At 27.5% G+C, this 18498-nt stretch overlaps 1 long non-coding RNA gene across 1 annotated transcript; it reads right to left on the bottom strand.

The window, feature by feature from the left end:
• Positions 1 to 4825: 4825 nt before the first annotated feature.
• Positions 4826 to 5284, bottom strand: LOC136090210 (uncharacterized). Its single transcript, XR_010643259.1, has 2 exons — positions 5103 to 5284; positions 4826 to 4967 (listed from the first exon to the last, which is right to left on the bottom strand). It is a non-coding gene; the product is annotated as an uncharacterized LOC136090210 (long non-coding RNA).
• Between the last annotated feature and the right edge of the window lie 13214 nt (positions 5285 to 18498).

Genomic DNA, 18498 nt, shown 5'->3' with positions numbered 1-18498 from the left:
GCTTTTAGAGGTATTTACACCAACAATGTGGTCTAAAAACTTCTTGCTTTTGTTGCTTAAAACTGTAGAGGATCATAGGAAAAACAATTTAAATTCAGAAAGTAGCTTGCTTATCTGAAAGAACAAATTATGTTTTTTTTTTTACTTTTATACTGTTGAGAATAAATGTTTAATTGAACCAGAAAAAAATGGATGGTATATGCATTTTTTATAATATATTAACGATTTAGATATACCATCATAATACGATAACAAAAACTGACATCATTTTCAATGGGAGATGGAAAAAAATTGACTGAGTTTGATAAAAGGTGAAGGTGTTCAATAAATCTGACATCAATATGCATAGATGACCCTATGATTTAGGTAAAATAAGTAATCAATTTGCCATATTTTTCTTTAGAAAATGTAAGAAAAAAGCATTGTTATGTTGAGAACCTACCTACTATTGAGCAAGCTTTGACCACCTATTTTATAAATTTGAGAGGCAGAAGTGGAAGTGTGAATTGCAAAAGAACTAATAACAATGCTCTAAATTGTTTATAACTGTGTAGCCTAACATTAATATAGTATTTAGAAATAATAAATGAAGTTTACATGATTTTCATAATTTGTATTTATTTCCATTAATTATCAGTTGTCAGTCTCTATTTTATAAAATAAATTAAAAAACTATTTATTTATAGTATAATAATAATACATAAATACTAGTTTCCTAATGCTATTATCATCACAATGTTAATGGTATCAGCGCCGTACTATCGCAAGTGCAACAAGTGCAATCGCACTGGGCCCCCTATTAAATAAATTAGAAAAACTTCTCCAATACCATAAATTACTACGAATTAAAAGAAAAAATTTTTTTTTTTAGTTTCTGCACAGGGCCCCCAAAAGTTACAGCACGGCGCTGAATGGTATTCGTTTTAAAGTGAAATTTTGTATCAATTTTATTGTTTTAATGTTATATATATATATATATATATATATATATATATATATATATATATATATATATATATATATATATATATATATATATATATACTATTTTTACTTTATTTACAACACCATTTAATATACAACTAACCCCTACAAAGCTGACAATAATTCAGTTAAGATTCAATCTGAGTTATTGAAACGTAATGAATTTAACATCAATAGAAAAGTAAAGCTGTCATCATTTAAAATATAAAGGGTGTTGTCAAATATGTTGAAAATAAAATTAAGTTACTAATAAAATCAGGTTCAACAATGATAAACATTCTTACTGTAGTAAAAAATAGAACTTATTGATAAATTTGAACAAATAAATATAAAATTAACAAAAACAATGAATAAATATGAGCTTTAACTTAAACATTAACTAAAACTTGAATTTGAATTAATTGGTACTAATTTGTTTAAGCATAACCTTAAAAAATAAGTTTTTATAACAAATTATATGTATAACTAGTTATACATATAGTTAACTATCAGGAGTTATATGTATAGCTATATGCATTTTAAAGCATATTATTTTATTTAAACAATACTTTAGATCATATTACTTTGAATACTGGACCCAGAGGCTTTATTCCCAATAACACTGTGGTACTCCAGATTAAAAATTGAAAAGTTTCTATAAATATCCTGTTTTTGGTCCTCAATGTAGTTCGTAAGTCCCTTAAGTCTTAAGGACCTTATTATATCTAAAGTTAAAATTTATAATTCTACGCATGAACGTGATCTTGGTGTAAATTTTGATACAGTACTGAAATGGAAGAAGCACATAGTAGCGTGTTCATCAAAAGCTAATGCAATAATGGGAATGATAAAAAACACTTTTGTCCATTTGGATCAGCATCTTCTCAAGCAACTATATACTACTTTTGTTAGACCTCTGATTGAATTTGCTGCGCCAGTTTGGTCACCAAACTGCAATAGTGACATTGAAATATTAGAAAGGGTGCAACACAGAGTGACAAGGATGATAAAGAACTTAAGAAGCTTGCTGTATAAAGACCGTTTACAGATACTTGGTTTAACAACATTGTCAGAAAGAAGGAAGAGAGGAGATCTTATTCAAATATTTAAGATTTTTAATGAGATTGAAGCAGTAGACCTTTTAAACAAACCAGTATTTTCAAAATCATGCAGAGGTCACAGCAGAAAGTACAGCAGAGAGCAAACCAAGTTTGTGCCAAGATATGAATTTATCATAAATAGAACTGTGAATTTGTGGAACAAATTGCCATTGGAAGTGGTCATGTCGGGAAATGGAAACATTTTCAAAAACAGTTTGGACAAATTTTTGGCATTAAAAAGATAACTTAGAACTAACTATATATATATATTTTTTAATTTGTTCATTATTATCTTTAGTAAATTTTTGTATATTTTTAGATTGTCAAAAGCTGTCAAAGTGAGTTTTTAACTCACTCGCTGTTAACACAGCTACAGTTTTAAATACTACTACTACTACTACTACTACTACTACTACTACTACTACTACTACTACTACTACTACTACTACTACTACTACTACTACTACTACTACTACTACTACTACTACTACTACTACTACTACTACTACTACTACTACTACTACTACTACTACTACTACTACTACTACTACTACTACTAATACTAATACTACTACTACTACTACTACTACTACTACTACTACTACTACTACTACTACTACTACTACTACTACTACTACTACTACTAAAAGTTTTGAAGCATAAAAAAAGTTACAGAAACCTCCATCCTATTTTTTCTTTTTTTAATAAAGAAAATTGGGAATTCTTTGACTTTCAAACCTGCATTTCTTTGTGGGACACTGCAGTGTCCCATGCATGCAAGATTGGTTTTTGACAACATTTCAACTTGCATCAGTTAATTGTTTGAAAATAATATACTCAAGATCTATATTCAAATAACTATTATATTATCCTAATAATACGTCTATTTGCACAAATCTTAATCTTATTTCTATAAAGAAAGATAAACATTATTCGTGGTACTTTCATACTTGCTTGCCATTCTCTATATTAATATAAAATATTTTCACACATTATAAACGTAACGCAATGCAATTTAAAAATTTTTTTTTAGTTTTTTTTTTAAAGTTTTTTTTTAGTTTCTAGCCTTCAAATTAATTCCCATGCAAATCCCGCAGGAAACCCACGTGGGATTTCCCATGTGTGTAAATACCATATGGTTCCCACATGTAACCCATGTGGGATTACCCACATGGGTTTAAGGTGACAAATTTCCATACGTATACCACATGGGAAAATCCGTCCCACGTAAATCCCATCAATCCCACACGGAACCCACGCGGAACCCATGTGGGACGCGGTTTTATTTTTCACTGGGATTGGAATTAGTTTGCTTTCAATGTGAAATTAGATTAGGTCTAAAGTTAAAGTAGGAAGGATTGGCACATTCATTTTTTGTGACAGGGGATTTTTATATGACGTAATGAATGGACAGTCCCATTGCAAATTTTGATGACAATCGCAATCCAGTCAATTCTATCCAATTAACTTCTATTGCCTGTTGCGAAAGATCATTAAGTAAATAGATACTTTTGTATTTGAGAACCTCAATGGGACAAATTTGATTGTGTGATCTCGCTTTGCTGATTATAAAAAAAAGAAATGACAAAAGAAATTGACTTTAATAACATAATTAAACAAATTGCGTCAGCTAATGAAAGAAAAATAAATTTGTAATAAAATGTTATCAGATTTAATTTGTGTGCCTTTTTTAGAAAATAAAACGGAAAAAATCTATTGTTGGAAAGAGGCGCAAGATCGATTTATACCATAGGCGCAAATTACCCTAGGTAAGCCACCGGTTATGAGACACGTTGAAAATAAAATTTTATTGTTCTATTTAGTTTCCTTAACTGACAAATGATATAATAATTTATTAAATGAGCCGGTGAAAATCAGAATAGCGTAAATCATTTTGCGTAAGCATTTTGAGATTTTCAAGTTTTTATTAGATTTACTGCAAGAGAAAACCCTGCAAACTACTATTTTTTTAAAATTTGTAAAAATTATTTCATACTTTTCTCAAAGGTTATAACCTTTAAAACTAGTAACCTTCATGGTTGAAAAGTTTTGGAAATATTTTTGAAACACCATTAAAAACCCTTAACTTCATTGTTTTCAATTTCTTTAGGGTAAATTTAACAAAGTATTTTTAATTTTTTATGTTATGCCATTAATAAAAATAAATTAAAAGTGATTTCTTATTTTTGTGTGCGACACATTATAACCTTATAATCTTAAACCTCTGTTGTCCTGCGATTGACTGTGTCGATACAGTCAATCGCAGGACAACAGAGGTTATTAGGTTAATGAAATCTGGTTTAACATTTATATTTATAATAACTTATAATATTTAAAACAGAAGAAGAAAATTATATGTTGAATACTGTATTGAATCGAAATATTTATTTAAAATTTTTTTCATATTGAATCCTTATATTTTTGCTTATCTGATGTAAAAAACTGTGGACGAAGAAAAACAGAAAGATATATTTATAGAAATGTTTGTTCTTTAGTTATTGCATACATATAGAATAGATAAACAACTTCAGATTATTTTGCAGAACATTTAATTTGATAACAAAATAGCAGGCAAATTTAAAACAAGCTTTTAAAGTTTACGTAAATTTGAACCAAAAACAATGTTTATTAAAAAAATAAAACAATTTTTTTTTTGTTAATTTCTTTTCTCAGATACTTTTACATCTTTAGTTAAAAATACAACTTTACTTTAATCCAGTTTTTTTGTCGCTCTTTTTAACGTTATTTATTTTTTATTACTCTTTCATAGTCCTGTTCACTGATAGTAGTGCAGTCATCAATGTCTCCACCGTAAAAATCAAAGTTTTTATAAAATTGATCTGACCCAACATAACCAGATACAGATCCTGGGGATTGTTTAATTCGCCATAGATGCGGCTTGTCCTTTTTATAAAATAAAGTTTAGCATGAAGAAAGGTCAAAAAATATTTAAAATTAAAAATGTATAATTAAACCAATTATGATCAAATTATTATAAATTCAACGTTTTAACAGTTAAAAAATAACTTGAAATGATACCTTTAAAAAGCACATTTTTGAAGAAGTAGCATAGTTAAATCCCCTACATCCAATCGATAAACGGCATAAATTTAGACAAGATTCAGCGTTTTCCGTTCTTGGTGCACAGACACTTACGATCGAATCCATTGTTGCAAGTAAAATAATTAAAGAAAAAAAGTACTTCATCTCGAAATCTAAATTTAATTTTTTCAATAATTATGAATTTTATTTGTTAGTTGTATAACTATGTAATAACTATATAATATTTGCATATTTCGTGCATATTTTATATTTGTCAAAAAAAAACTATATTTAAAACACGATATTTAACACGATTATATGAGTAAAAAAATGTAACTACAACGATTTCTTTTATACCGTGTTTCTAATTTAAGTAAATATTGAGTAATTATAATAAATGACTTTATAATAATAGCAATTAATAGTATTGATTAATTAAATAAAAGTTTAAGTAGCTAATAAAATAACACAACTAAAATAAATACTAAATGTAAAAATGTAACACGGGAATAATCTCAATTAACATTGGTTAAAACCGGTTTTTAACTTGTTAAACCTACACGCATACACATAAAAAAAAAACCTTATAGTTTTTTAAATCTCTTGAATATTCCAATCATCATTAATTATAAAAATATATTCAATTTATAAGGGCTTATTTTTTTCTCATAACAATATATGTATCTGCACAGTGGCGTAACCAAGTGGGTGCTGGGGTGCGGTCCGCACCGGGTGACACCATTACAACGTGACACACAGGAGTGAAACCAAAATGAATAGAAAGAAAATATGCCAAAACTTTTTTTTTTCAGAACTTTCCAGATATAGAGGACTTTTTTTAGTTTCACCTTTCACCTGTTAATCCAATGGGTGACACCAACCTTAGCGTCACTGCATGTGCATGCACTAGCATCAAAAGTAAAAAATTTGAGTTATATTATATATTATATTAATATTAAGTTATATTGAACGCACAAAAACTAAATATATTTTATTTCACTCGAAGCATCAAAAAAATGCATCAGTTATACCCTCTCTGAATATCGATTTAAAAAAATTGAAAGAACCCAAACAATTAAACTTCTTAATGTCGTTATTGACAAAAATATTTCATGGACAGCCTACATAAACTCGATCAACACAGAAATATCTGAAAAAAATCTTCGGTGTACCTTTTAAAGCTAGAACATTATAATAATAAAAAAAAATTAAAAATTAATAACTTTTCCTTCATACGTAGTTATCTTACATACGCCAACATTTTTTTTTACAACGATGAGTTTAGTCTAATTTTAAAAAAAGTACAATGCAATACAAAAAAGTACAATGCAAATACAAAAGCACACACACAAACACACACACACATGCGCGCACACAGAGAGAGAGAGAGAGAGAGAGAGAAAGAGAGAGAGAGAGCAAGGCAGCAAAAAAATCATTATGCAAAATTGAGTAACATGCTTATTGGCTATTAGGTTGTTTAGGTGATTAACATTTTTCTTATTAAACAGAATATTTCACTGTTTGATTTGATAATGCCATCCGTAAAATTTAATTACAAATACATAATTATTAAACAAAAACCTATGGACAGCAAAAATGCTAACCTAATCATAGAGCCACAACAGATCGTAACCAAATTCAGATTCAGTATCTAGGTAAATAAGTCATTTAATTCGTAAATTTTAAATGAAATAAAAACTAAATAGAGAAGATATAAAATTTAAAATAAAATGTAAAAATGTAATATTTTATTTGAAACTGAAATGACTTTGCCATACTTAAATTTGAAACTAAAAAGTTTTTGCCATACTTAAATTGTCTTTCCGAATAGCTTAGGTTCCCGAAGCTTAGGTTCCCGAAGCTTAGGTTCCCGAAGCTTAGGTTCTCGAAGCTTAGGTTCCCGAAATATTCCAATATATTCTGTGTATTTATTTAACTTTTTAAGTAGTTTAAGTTACCTAAACAATTAAATAAAATGCTTGGTTTGCTCCTGAAATTAGTAAACTTAATAAAAGTAAAAATAAATAGCATATTTTAAGAGCAAATTAATAAAACACATATGTTCTCATATATGTAACGATATGTTCTCATATATGTAACTGAATGGTTATTTCTTTTATTAAAAAATTATTAAAGAAAGTCGCCCTATTTTTTGCTGTATATAATTCTACAAACATGTTTTTGTAAACAAATAATTTTTTCAAGTTTTGTTGTTTGACAACTTTCCTACGTAGTATTAACATGGGTACTTTAAAAATGAAACAAGCAGATGTAAATAAATTTTTGCATGTAAAATTACCTTCGGAAGAATTCAATATTTCATACCATTGGTTTTACAGGTGTAAGACATGTGATAAATTTTTATACACAAGAACTTCTAAAAACTTTATAGTATCTTGCTTTTTAATTTGTTTTTTATTTATAATAAGTTAATTCAAGAAAGTTTATTTTACTTTTTTAACAGTCTTAGAACGTTGAAAAAGTTACATAAAAAACATACATAAGAAAACGTTTGTTTAACCGAAACCAATCATTTACTTTCTTTAATTCAATATTCATGTCCGCATAAATTTGATTCATATTGTTATTAGATTGTTATTAAAAAAAAGATTTGTATTGTCTGCAAACATGATAGAATTTTGTTTTACTGATACTTGTATTAAAAACATGAGCGAATTTAGAATTTTGTTTTACTGATACTTGTATAAAAAAAATGAGCGAGACGAGGGTCGTTCCTAGCACGACTCCATATATAAAATCCAGTATTGCAGATTTCTTATTTTACACATATGGCTTTCTATTAGTATAGCTTTTATCCAACAATATACTTTATTGTTTGCCCCATACAATTTAATTTTTTTTTTAAAATACACTGATCAATGAATTTGATCAAATAAATTGATAAACTCCAAAATTAAATTTGTTGTCAAAATCATCAGTTATTTTGACTATAATCAATATATTAAATTGCTAAATAAAATAACTGTTTTTTTGTAAAATAATCATAGATTCTATTATAAATTAAAGATAGTTTTGCTATGTAGAACAAAGATTTTGTAATGTTTTATGTGTTAAAAATAATTGTTACACGATATTTCATAATATTCTCATGATTTTTTAAAAGAAAAAAAAAAGCCGCGTCAAGTTTATTGAAAGTTAAGTCACTATCATGCATCATCTGACAAATTTACATATATTTTAAATTTACATATATTTTAAATGGTATAAAGGTTGGTATAATTTTATTTGCTAAACTAAACCATACATTTGAGAGGTATCGATTGAATTCCTCTCATTTTGTTATTTAGACATGATATATGAATTATTAAGGTATTAATAAGTCTCTCTTTTTTTTTTTTTCCTTTTCCTCATTACGTCATTATTTACTGACCTTTTTTTTAATATCAAATTTGCATTTGCTATTTTTTTTAGTGTAACGAAGTTTTTCTTCGTAAAGGTAAGCTTTATTCAATATCGCTAAAAATTTAGAAAAAAAAAAAAAAAATTACCATATAAAAATTCTATTTAAGCCAATGTAAGTCTAACTAAAGTCTTTAAATAAATGGCTCACTTTTATAAGTACTTTATCTTTCACAATCGAAAAAATGTTCACGGACTTCAAGTTATCAAGTTTTAATAAATCAAATTTTTTAATTGCACTTTTATGAAAATGCATTATATTTGTAATCAAGAAAGATCACAAGTAATTCTCAGTATAGTAAAATTAGTCAGGTTATTAATTTTAACAATCTATTTATATACTTCTTTAATTTCGCAGACAAACTTTTAAACTAGTATCAAATAAGTTTCACTTGGGAGTTGTTATTTATAAACAATTAGGTTAAACTAAATAACAGGTCTTTAATTAAATAGGGTAGGATTTTTGTGGTTTTTATATCTTACTTAAGTCTCAATCAATCAAAGTCTCTAGATATATAATCTCAAGATAGTTTTTAAAAAATAATCATTTTTTATTTGCAAAAAACTGTTTTATATTTGTAAAAATATCTGTTATTTATATTCTCTAGAGACAGAAAAATTAAAATGATTAATAAAAAACTTATATAACTATTTCATTACTTTATACAAAATAATCATTTGATATTTCTGTGAAAATCACGCTAAGTTGTAAAAGAAAGTCACAACTTTAATGTTGGGTAAAGTTACAACTAAGCAGCCTAAAATTTTATTTTTCCTATAATATTCCTTATGTTTAAGAAAATATTACCAAAAAAATACTTACAAAAAAAATTAATTGTAGAATGCTCCAATTCAACATTTTCAGATAACTTAGGATTTGTAAGACTTGTAAGACTTTAAAGTATTGTAAGGTCCCGGTCACGTCAATGAACTATATTATGATTCATTAACTTGGCCGAGACCGGTACAAAACTTTGTTTATAAATAAACCTTGTTTACTTTTTTTATAGTTTTTTTTCAAAAGTATCTTTATTAAATATGGTTATATATTTTCAATAAGTTTTTTAGAACATTAAATCACAACATTACACAGTGGGTCAAAAGTGGATTAACAGTTTCTAGCAAAAAATATATTTTTTCTTTATTAGAAACAGTTTATATTTATATTAATATTGAAAAACTCAATCTGTGGAAAAAATAACATTTGTTTTGAAAAAACTTTAAATTTTATTACATAATTACGCAAGTTATTTTAAAACTCCAATTTTTTCCATTTACAAAAATTCCGTTATCACCCAATTAAATTAACAACACGGATTTTTAAGTTTATTTAAAATATATTTAATTTTTTTCTTTACTAGAATATTCTGATGTTGGCTGAAGAAGCAGAATACTGAGTATTCAGTATTCTGTTTCTTGAGCCATTTAGAGCAAGAATACCGAGTACTCAATATTTTTTCATGAAAGATCTTAAAAACTGTATTGGTAGCCTCTTAAGCCTTTTCAGAAAACATCTTAATGGAAGAGTAAATAATTAAATTACTTCGTAGCTATGAATATCTTATGAACTGTTTGGGTCATAGGAAACCATGGGCACAGGTCTACATAGAGCGAAGCAAAATCCCAACAGAATATTCTAAATTTTAATCAGTAAATGTCATAAGTATATGACATTGTGGCCAGAACAATATGAAGTCTATTCATAAGATCTACATCCATGTTTAATATACTATCTGAGAGATCATATTGCTGAAAAAATTGCCTGGTTGTGTTACTATCATTTAATGCACCTGCACCACCTACTCATGGTTGGTCAATGACAAAGCCCATCCTTTTTCTAAATTCAGCTCGGGCTTCAACCTTTCTCATTTTAACAATGTTTATTTATCTTCAGTTCTAGCCTGCCACTTCAAAGTTAACATCTTGTAAGATATATAGAGTATACATTCAAAAACATTATCCAAGCATGCAAAGTTAAAACGCCATGATGATATTGCCTTCTAATATTTTTTTTGAATTGCTTAAGATAGTTTGTTTATTTTCATTATAGATACACCACTCACTGAACAATATTGGTAAGAGTTGATTGCTTTCTGAATAATAGTTTTTCCATCTATCATTGTTATATTCACAATATGTTGTACTTCAACATATTGTGAATTTAATGCTTCTCTTTTGTTATATTTATTAACGTTATTTTTAAAAATTTATTTATAAAATGGTATGGTACCTGATGTAATTTAATTTTTAGCATGAATAATAAATTTTGACATATGTTAATTTGATAAATATTAAGCACCTTCATTTCTTTAAAGAGCGGTTGAGTGTGTGTAAATTTATCTTTATGGTAAATTAGTCTAAAGGCGTGTTTTTGACGTTTATTTTATATTTTAGTTTCCTGAGTTCTTTCAATGGTTATATTTTCTATTTTTAGCAATTGTAGAGTTGTTTCTAATGTGATTCTTAGTTGTTTTAATTGTTTATACGACACAAAGATTGCAAAAAATGACCAACGGAGCCGTCCAGTTATGTAGACCTGCGAGATGTGAAAATAAAAACAGATTGTAGATGGTGTCTTTGAACAAAAAAAAATCATAAGTAATTATAAAATGTGTGGCAAGACTTTTGTGAAGTAGAAGAACAAAGAATGGACGCTAAGGGGGCATGGGGAGAAACAACTAACGCTTTAGTCACTCTGTGTGTAGAACATGTGCAACAAAGAACAAATATTTGCCTAATGTCCGTTTGCCTAATGTCCATTAGGGTGGAGTGAATTTTAGTTTTTTTTACAATTCGTTTAGCCTGGGTGTGCAAAAGTTATCTATTCATTTCAGAAATACTCTGGAAAAATATCAATGCTCTAGGAAATTATCTTGAGGTTCCTCAAGACCTTTAAAATTTTAATGGGTCCCTAATATTATGTAAAAAAAAGTTTTTCAAAAGTATGTCATATTGGGTCTCAAAAGAAGCAAAATTTTATAAAAATTTCAAAAATAACAATAATTTTTTAAAAAAATTGTTATTTTATAGTTTATTGCAGAAAAAATGACCTTTTAAACTAAAAATGAAAAAAGTTTATTTTTTTTAATTATAATTTCAAAAAAATCTTAAATAATAAATTTTTTATAAAATAATTGTTATTTTTGAAATTTTTATAAAATTTTGCTTCTTTTGAGACCTTACATGACATACTTTTGAAAAAATTTTTTACATAATATTAGGGACCCATTAAAATTTTAAAAGTCTTGAGGAACCTCAAGATAATTTCCTAAAGCATTGATATTTTTCCAGAGTATTTCTGAAATGAATAGACAACTTTTGCACACCCAGGCTAAACGAATTGTAAAAAAAACTAAAATTCACTCCACCCTAATGTCCATTTTGTCGTTGTGGTGTGCATTGAGCTGCTTTAATGATATTTCATCAGTAACAAAACTGACTTGGTGATTTTAATCCTATTTAAAGATTCGAAAATACACAAAGTAAAATGCAGCACACACGTTTCACTTCATTGATGTTTTGACATAAAAAATTTGAGGACTATAAAATAAAACTTTTCTTTGCACTAACGAAAAAATAGAAATGCGTATCACCAAGCACATACATTGCGTATCACGAAGCACTATGCGTATCATCAAGCACATACATTAACCGGTATTTCAAGCTTTAAAAAGAGCCGCTGTTTAGCACGCTGTTTCTTCTTTAGGCTTTTTAGGAGAACTTTTATCTTTTATTGCCAAAAAAAGTTGCATCAGTAAATTGAACTCTCCTACAATAAAATATATTTTAATTAATATGTAGTATTTCAAAAGTTTATTTTTAATTATTTCATTATTTTTGCTGAAATTCATAATCCTTGAACTAGTCTAGAAATCAAACAGCATTTTATTGTGAGGTCGCTCTTATATTGTAATATCTCGAATTTTAAAGCAAGTTTCATGTATAAGCACGAACGTTTAGATATTAGAATATAGCGGAAAGTTATTATACGCAAGCGCAGTTGGATTTTATAAACTTGAGATCTCAATATAAGAAATATATAATCTCAATAAAACATAATTTAGTATAATGTGTTTATAGTTTTGAAATTCTTCTTGCTAATTGTTTGAGCTGACCTTAGGTGTTCTACCTGATAATTCTATCGTTTTTCAAAGATAAACTTTTTACGTTTTTTTTTAACTTTATTATATGAATAACTTCAATTTGCTTTAATTAAAGTGTTTTTGCATTATAAAACTTTGGAATTAAATCTTCAAGTTACTTAAACTAAAGTAAAAAAAAAGGCGATTTTCAAGTTATCATCGGTTTTTATACAAATTTAGTCGGCTAGTTGGGTATTTGACACAATTCAGTCGTGTAAATTTTAGTTTTGAGGACCTTTTTTTTTTCCAGAAGCCCTGGTACTTTTTAACGATTCACCCCCCCCCCCCCCTTTTATTTTATTTGTAGAATTGTCTCAATTGTAATTTGTAGAATTGTATACAAGCAATAAAAAAAATAAAAAAATTAAAATTGAAACTAAATTAAAATTCCTTTTCTCAGCCTTATAATAATCTGTACTGTGGATGGTATAAAGACTAAACACAATTTCTAAAAAAAAATAATATTAGGAACCACGTGACTTTTTTTTTGCTAGCAAGACATTCTGTATTACTATGGAAATAAGCCATCGATAATGAATTGACTAAAAGCGAAAATAAAATATCAAATAAATATTTTGACTATCATAATGGAAACTATTCTGAATAAAGAAGAAAAAATGTATAATAAATTTTTATCAATGTACACATATATCATAGAATCTTTTATATCACAACGAACTAGAACTCATAATGCTAATAGATCTCCCTGGATCACACGAGAAATTAAAGATTTAGTGTGTATCACAAGGTCATTATGGTTAAATTTATATTCAAGGAACAATAGACAGTCTAAATGTAAAATAAAATGCGAAGCAGTATGCAAAGATTTAAAGAGTAAAGTACAACAAACAAAGCGCTCATTTGAAAAGAACTTTGTAAGTAAATCAATCCATAATCCAAAACTACTATTCAAATATATAACAACAAATATAATTTAAAAAATACTATCCGTGAATGTGACCAACACTATAAATGATCACTTTAAATCTTTATGAAAGAGAATACCAATAATTTACCGATTCTAAAAAACTTTTTTTCTTTTCCTTGAGACAATAATAAATAATATAATAACTGCAAATTTAATTAAAGAAAAACTTTTTCAGAATATAAATCTCCAGGACCAGACATGGTAAAATCAATAATACTAAAACAATGTGCATCTGTTTTTGCTTTACCGCTAACTTTTTTATATTTTTTTTACCTGTTTAGACTTTTTTCAAATCACTTAAAGCTGGAATCAATTAAATGGAAAATGGCAAACATTATCCCAGTATTTAAAAAGGGAAACAAGCTAATTTCTAGCAACTACAGACCAGTTTTATTAACCTCAATAGTCTCTAAAGTAAATAGGCCTTTTGAGTAAATTGCTTGCAGAAAACTGTAGATATTTTTTATCTCTACTTTACTAAACCTTTTGACACAATTGTTAATCAAACTAAAGTATTATGGAATATCAAATGTCATATGCAACTGTAAAAGCAACTTTTTAACTATCTTTTTAATCTACACCAAAGAGTGATACAAGGCAATAAAGCATCAAACTAGCGAATGATAAAAGACGGTGTTCCTTAAGGATCGGTAATTTCTCCAATCTTATTGATTGCGTATATCAAAAATTTACCAGATATTTTAGATCGCTTTAAGCTCTTTACAGATGACACCAAGTTAATCGGGAAAGTAGCTAACTCTGAGAGTGGTCAATTGCTTCAGAATAAAATTAACTCTCTTAATGGTCCGAGATCTGGCAATTACAACTATTTAAAAAAATTCGCCACATCTATAGACTAGGTGACAGAAAGCAGTCTCTGATACCAAAAAAATAGAATAATAGCAGTCTCTGATACCAAAAAAGATCTTTTTCGGTATCAGAGAAATTAAAATGTCATCAAATCTCAAATGGAAAAGTTACATTACCAATTGTACATCAAAAGCTTATTCAATGCTTGGAACGTTTAAAAAAATATTTCATTACATCAACAAAAAAATGTTTAAGATGTAACATTTATAAGACTCCATCTTGAATTAGCGATACAAGCATGGTGCCCATACCTTAAAAGTGACATTAATGCATTTGAAAAAGTTCAACTAACCCAAGATTTGAAAACAAAGTTATGAAACAACAATTAAAATACTTGGCTTAAGCACACTGGAAAACAACAATTAAAATACTTGGCTTAAGCACACTGGAAAACAACAATTAAAATACTTGGCTTAAGCACACTGGAAAACAACAATTAAAATACTTGGCTTAAGCACACTGGAAAACAACAATTAAAATACTTGGCTTAAGCACACTGGAAAACAACAATTAAAATACTTGGCTTAAGCACACTGGAAAACAACAATTAAAATACTTGGCTTAAGCACACTGGAAAACAACAATTAAAATACTTGGCTTAAGCACACTAGAAAAAAGATTTAAAAGAGGAGACTTAATTCAAATGTACAAAATGTAGAAAACGAATTATTTAGAAAAATATTATAGAACTAAATATAAATGTTTTTGCGTCATATCAGCCCAACACAAGGGACCATAACTTCAAAATTAGAAGATAAGTTGTTTAAAACTGCAATTTTCGTCATCAATTCTTGACCAATAGAGTCTCGTCAATGTGGAACGAACTACCTGGTTTTATTTACTTCACTTATTCAAAACTCGCATTGATAAATTGAGCTGTATGATTTTTTATTTATAATTTAATTTTATTTACCTAGAAAAACTAAACAATGTACACGCTGTCAAAGTAAAACTAATTACTCTTAATTTCACTCGTAGTTTTTGAACTACTACAGCTTTCTGTTATATTATATTATATTATTTAAAACAATTAATAATATTTGTTAAAATATAATCAGTTATTTCAAATAATATAGAGAAAAAACATGCTGCACTTTTATTAGAGCAAAATATATTTTTTTTTATATTCAATAAGCCATTTTTATTTCACAATGCATGTTCATACTTCTTGCAAATATTTCCACAGCACGAAAAGCACGACCTATTTTCCGAAAACATATAAAACTATGATTGTTTGATTCTAGATCAGGTTATAATAAAGTATATATAGGGCAAATTAAGACAGGTATAGGGTGAAGTGAGGCAATAGCGTAATTAACAACATATTAGCAACAATTACTAATTAAAAACTATTAATACCTTTAACCACGTAATTTATTAAAGTATTCAAAAGGTTTTCAAAGTATAATTACATAAAAGTGATATGGGAGAAATTGGAGATTAATTAATTTTCTTTGTCTCACTTCACCCCTCAAAAAAATTTTTTGGGGGTACTTTTCAAAAATGTGGTTTTTACAACACGCAGGGAGACAAAACAATGACTGCTAATTAAAAAGGAATTGGTTTGAAATCCCACCTAATTGTAATTTTTGAATTGTCCCACTTCTTCTATGTCTCAGCAAAAAAATTACTTAACATTGAGTAATTTTTTTGCTTGGATAAGAAAATAGGTAAATTTCGAGCCAGATGAACTAGAATAAATTTGTTTAAATACGCATTAATAAAGAAAAAATTTCTAACCTACATAAAATTAATTATAACTCCCAACTATTAAATGTTCATTTAATAATAAATAAATTTTAATCATCTGTAAAAACGAATATGTTTTTGTACATCAAGGATATGATATATATATATATATATATATATATATATATATATATATATATATATATATATATATCTATTTTTTTATTTTAAATAAAAAAAAAACTATAAAACTTAAAAATATAAAAACATCATTTTTATTGTAAATCTTTATCTTCTTTAACAATATAAATATTTTTTATAACATTAAAGTTGTTTAAACTGCCTGTAATGTTATACAAAAGTTAATTTGAAGGTCCGTCTTTATAAACATCTCTTTCTACAAATAAGCAAGTCTCATCTATACGTGATTCAGATTTCTAAAACATTAAAATGTTTTTTCTTTGTTTTCAAAATAGCCCTTATTACGTGTTTCCCTATGTAATGTGGTTATTGCAAATACGTTAAAGTCTACGGTTAAAAATATAAAACTGGTTTGAAACTAGTAAAATATTTATGCCAATCAAAATAGCAACAGTTTTTAGAAGCCAATAAAACTGAAAAATTTTTTATAAAAAGACTAAACTACAAATATAAATTTTATTATGATAGTTTTCAATTCTAATTTGAAAGAAATTTATAATCTGTCAATTTTATAACTTCCTACAGTAATAAAAATGAAGAGTCGCAATAATTTAAGTACTCAATTCGGAACATATTTAATATTCCTAATTTTCGGAAAGTTTTTAAAAAAAGTTGTGACTGTTTCTGCCTTTATTTTAGGGTTCATTTTAAATTGCATTGTGGTTTTTAGTAACATAAATGCTTAATCGGGATGCGATTGCAACTATCATCCAGGTGGTACATTATAAGCGAAGGAGCACAAAAAACGTTGTGAGCGGGCCAACGTTGACCGAGGCACGTTGGCCCGTTTTTTTTTCCTTGATGTGTAACTTTTTAACTTTTTGTTTTTTAATTTATTATTTTTTTCAAAAGATTGACTAGTCCCTAGACTATCTGGAAAAAACAATAATAAAAGTTTTATAAAAAATAAATAGCTTTTCAACACATTTAAAACTTTTTTTGTTTAGGTCATATCGGGTGTGCCAACCTACCCTGTTATCGAGGTAGGTTGGCACAAGGATTGGGGCAGGTTGGCCCACATACAACTTATGGCAGACTTTGAGGTGGGAAAACGTTCATTGAGCACAAACAACTTTACAATTTGATGAAACAAACAAATTGATTGGTTGATGAAACAAACAACTTTTTAACTTGATAAAACGAAATTGAAACAACTTTAAAACAATAAACTACAAAAAAATGAAGTAAAAACAAAATACAACAGTAACACTTTATTTAACAACAGTATAAACATTTATAATATAACCCCTTTGCATCTTTTTCTACACAACTCACATGGGCCCAACACTGACAGCTTGAACACTATATCCACACAGCACCTGGAAGGCTGTTTGAAAATGGTTTGAAGCAACTACGACATAAGATATCTTCCTCATTATCATCTTTGTTTTTCTTGTTGCATTTTTCTTTCACAGGTTGAGTGGCAAAAATCTTGCTTGTTTTAGAATTACTTGGACCAGCTTCTTTGATAGAAAATAGTTTTTTATTTTTTGAGCTCTTCTGTTTTTTTTTCTTTTGCTGCTTTCTGTTCCTGTTGCAAGGCTTTTTTAACTGGTGTATCAGTTAATATAGCAGAAATTCGTTACCGATTTCTGAGCTTATTTACATTGTTTTTTCTAGGTTGAGCTTTTTCAAAAGGCCTCACTTCTTCAGGAGATGGTATTAGTGAAGATTTTGGAGTAGCACATGATGTGCTGTCTAAATATGGAAAATTTCCTTTCTTAGATTTTGATTCATTTGAATTAAATTTTTTGAATTTTTTTTGTTTGCAATCCACAGATGAAACTTCGTTGCTAGGTGTTTGTTTACAGTCGACTGCTGAAACTTCGTTTCTAGGTGTTTGTTTAGTGATGCTAAAATCCACAGATTACATTTTAGTACTAGGGTCTATCTGTTAAATATGATGGCAAAAAATCACTTTCTGAAAAAATATCTATGTTAAATGGATAAATACCTGTTGCTTGGAAACCACTAATTATGTTCCTTGGAGTTATAGCATTAGGATTTGCTGCCTTTACTATACCAGGTATGTCATAGATATTCATAGGTCGTTTGTTTACAGTAACCCATGCATCACATGCTGAGTTCACAAACTTTTTAAAAGGACCATAAACACTTCTAACTAATGGTTGTAATTTATGAC

The sequence above is a fragment of the Hydra vulgaris genome, chromosome 13 (genome assembly GCF_038396675.1).
Source record: "Hydra vulgaris chromosome 13, alternate assembly HydraT2T_AEP".
NCBI classification, from domain to species: Eukaryota; Metazoa; Cnidaria; class Hydrozoa; order Anthoathecata; family Hydridae; genus Hydra; species Hydra vulgaris.
The sequence above is the reverse complement of the archived record's forward strand: the minus strand, read 5'-3'. Positions and strand labels throughout refer to the sequence as shown.